This window comes from Otolemur garnettii, unplaced genomic scaffold, assembly GCF_000181295.1.
Source record: "Otolemur garnettii isolate 467f Iridium unplaced genomic scaffold, OtoGar3 scaffold00029, whole genome shotgun sequence".
Taxonomy (NCBI): domain Eukaryota; kingdom Metazoa; phylum Chordata; class Mammalia; order Primates; family Galagidae; genus Otolemur; species Otolemur garnettii.
The window spans coordinates 15856365-15860308 of NW_003852424.1; positions in this window are offsets into that span (position 1 = coordinate 15856365).

The following is a 3944-nucleotide window of genomic DNA, read 5'->3' on the forward strand; positions in this document are numbered from 1 at the left end:
GTGGTCCCAGCTACTTGGGAGGCAGAGGCGGGAGACTCGCTTGAACCCAGGAATTGGAGGTTGCTGTGAGCTGTAATGCCATGGCACTCTACCCAGGGGTACAGCTTGAGGCTCTGTCTCAAAAAATAAAAAAAGACAGAGTGTCACTCTGTTTGCTCAGGCTAAAGTGCTGTGGTATCAGCTTAGCCCACAGCAACCCCAAACTCCTAGATTCAAGCAACCCTTTTCTTTTTGGGGGGGGGGCTGTGGCTGGGTTTGAACCCACCACCTCCGGTATATGGGGCCGTGGCCCTACTCCTTGAGCCACAGGCACCGCCCTGAAGCGACCCTTTTCAACCTCCCCCTTGGCTGGAAATACAGGCACCTGCTGCAACACTCAGCTAATTTTTCTATTTTTTAGTAGAGACAGGGGTCTCAATCTTTCTCAGGCTGCTGTCAAACTCCCAAGCTTAGACAATCCTGCCTTGGCCTCCCAGAGTGCTAGGATTATAGGCATGAGCCACTGTGCCTGGCAAAAAAAAGATTTTTTAATTAAAAAAAAAGAAGAGGAGGAGGAGAAAGCTTTATTGAACATTGCCCATGAAGTAGGTACTTTCCAAGTTGGGTTGCCAGATAAAATACAGAATGCTCAGTCAAATTTGAATTTCAGATAAACATATCTCAGCTTAAGTATGTCTGAAATACAGCATAGGACAGATTTACACTAATCTATTATTTTTTATTTATCTGAAATACAAATTCAACTAGATATCTTGGGTTTCTTCCTTTTTCTTTTTTTTGCTAAATATGGCCACCCTATTTACAAGGATGATGCAATTTAATCCTCACTTTCCACCGCATGGCATTATTCTTACATCCTTTTTCCAAAGGGAAACAGAGCCCAGGTACAGAAGTCACTTACGGAAGGCAAAGTTAGGACTAGGGAGGCAATTTAGGAGGTGCCTCAGGATAAATAATACTTTTGACTGGGCAAGGTGGCTCATGCTTATAGTCCTAGGGCTTTGGGTGGCTGAGGTGGGAAGACACTTGAGCTCAGGAGTCTGAGGCTGCAGAGAGCTCTGATGACACATCATTGCACTCTAGCCTGGGCAACAGAGTGAGACTGTCTCAAAATTACAACAAACCCCCTACAGTGTTAAAAACCATCAACAGTTAAAGTTGAGATCAGTATTGATAATTTATCATCTTGGCTTGCTACAGCATGACTAAAGAGCAATTACAAATAAAAATACAAGTTTTTCTTTTTTTCTTATCCTCCCTCCCTACCCCCCAAAATACAAGTGGAAATAAAGTTACAATTAAAGTAAAAATTATAATTAGAAAGAAAACATAGGCCAAGAACAGTGGCTCATGCCTATAATCCTAGCACTCTGGGAGGCCAAGGCAGGAGCATTGCTTAAGGTCAGGAGTTCGAGACCAGCCTGTGGGAAGAAGCTGAAAAAGAGCCCACAAGCTCCCCCCTCCACCTCCCTACTCCAAACCTCCCGCAAACTACTTTGTCCTTACTTGGGAATAAGAAACTCAACCTGCTCTCTGCAAGAAATGGTTTGTAACTTTCTTTTTCTTTTTTTTAAAGAGAAAGTCTTGGCTTAGTTATTTGCCTAAAGCCATGGTACAAACTAGAATTCAGATAAAGCATAGACCTCAATCAAGCGTTCATTCATATTTAGCACATTCCTTGACTCCCTTTCTGTGACCAGCCATATGCTCAGCAGACCTTGAGGGCCCAGTAAAGCCTGATCCTTAGGCTTAGCTATTTCAAAGTCTTCAATCTTGGGGGAGACAGACCTGGGCACAGAAGCTCTTATCCCTGTAGAATCCAGGTTGGGGCTGAGCAAGGAAACTGAAGTGGAAGAAACTACAGGGAAGGAATGGAGTATTTGTTAAACGAGGACTGGCAAAGGTTATGCAGAGGTGGGGCACTTAAGCTGGGACTTTGAAGGATAACTAGAAGTTCATCAGTTCTGGCTGGGCATGGTGGCTCATCCTTGTAATTCCAGAACTCTGGGTGGCAGAGGTGGGTGGATCACCTGAGCTCAGGAGTTCCAGACCAGCCTGAGCAAGAGTGAGACCCCTATCTCTACTAAAAATAGAAAAAACTAGCCAGCATTGTAGTGGGTGCCTATAGTCACAGCTACTTGGGAGCCTGAGGCAAGAGGATCGCTTGAACCCAGGAGCTTGAAGTTGCTGTGAGTTATGATACCAAGGCACTCTACCCAGGATGACAGAGTGAGACTTTGTCTCAAAAAAATAACAGCAACTTGGGCAGCGCCCATAGCTCAGTGGGTAGGGTGCCAGCCACATACACCAAGGCTGGTGGGTTTGAACCCAGCCCAGGCCAGTTAAACAACAATGATAACTGCAACAAAAAAAATAGCCAGGCATTGTGGCAGATGCCTATAGTCCCAGCTACTTGGGAGGCTGAGGCAAGAGAATCCCTTGAGCCCAAGAGTTTGAGGTTGCTGTGAGCTGTGATGCCACAGCTCTTTACCGAGGGCGGCATAGTGAGACTCTGTCTCAAAAAACAAAAACAACAAAAGCCCAGAAGTGGGCTAAAGGTGGGACTTCAAGGTGGGATTGGGGAAGATCAGGAGTGGGGAATTGGGTTCTGTGTGTAGGAAGAGGTAGGGAAGACTGCCTGGAAGAGGGATTGGAGTGGGGCTATAAGAAGTTTCTAAAGCACAGAGGGTGAGAAGGTTGTTCCAGGCAGATAGTGTAGCATAAGCAAATGCTCAAGGGTATGACCCTTCATGGAATGTTTGCAGGGACTAAAACTAATTCACTCTGATTGAAAGAAGGGAGGTTGTGAGGGGAGTTTCCTTAGGACTTGAGGATGATAATGTTCCCAGGACTGCAGGGGAGGCAGGGCTTAGGGCTGGAGAAGCCTGTGTAGAGGAGGGGCTGAGGTTCTGAAGGATGAATAGGAGTTCACTAGTCCTGGCCCTTGAGGAGCACCCAGTCTAGGGAGGGAGGTTATCTGGGTAGAGCTGGGATAGAAGAAGGAACCCATGGCTCCCTTTAGGGACCCCAGAGCAGGGGCCAGAACTATTCCTGGGGGAGCCATTTATTCCTTCAGTGCTATCTGGCCTTCCTGACACTTGCTTACAAGCTGGAAGCTGGGGATATGAAGATGACAAAACTCCAGTGTCCGTCCTCCAGCAATCCACTTTGGGGTGGGCCTTGAAGTTTTCCCAGGAAGCAAAATAAAGGAAGAGCAGTCAGTGTGAAAAGGGTCCTGTGTTGACAGCTGCCCCACTGGAGTAAGAAATGATAATCATCACTGTAGCAGTGAACAGCACTGATGGGGGGCTTGCTGGGTACTAGGTCTTGTTTAGCATTTCATGTGAATTAAACCCTCTGAGGTAGGTTCAGTTATATCCCTATTTTATAAAAATGAAGTGGAGGCCATGTTACTGAATCAAAGTCACAGCTCAAGGTCATGAGGGTTAGAGGGAGAGCTGGGATTTGGACGCTGGGATTGCGTGTGCAGTTTCTCCTGTTAACAGCACTGCCATTTGTCTTCATTTGTAGTCTCCCCTGGGTCCAGAATATGAAGCTGCCACCAGAGGGCGTGAGGAGCACCTGAGTTGGATTCCTGCTTCCTCTACCCACAGCCTTCCATGGCTCCCACTCCCCTCAGGGTTAAAGCCCAAGTCCTCCCTTCAGCCCACCAAATGCTGCATGACTATGGCATGCTTTGTTGCCTCCCTGCCTTCCCCTTCTCCCTCTCTCCCCTTCCTTACTCTGCTCCAGCCACATGGGGCCCACCTCACTGTGCCTCTCCCAGGGCCTTTGCACCAGGTGTACCCCTGCCTGGAATGCTCTTCTTGTAGATATATATATTTTTTTGAGACAGAGCCTCAAGCTCTCCCCCTGGGTAGAGTGCCGTGGCATTACAGCTCACAGCAACCTCCAACTCCTGGGCTCAATTGAGTCTCCTGCCT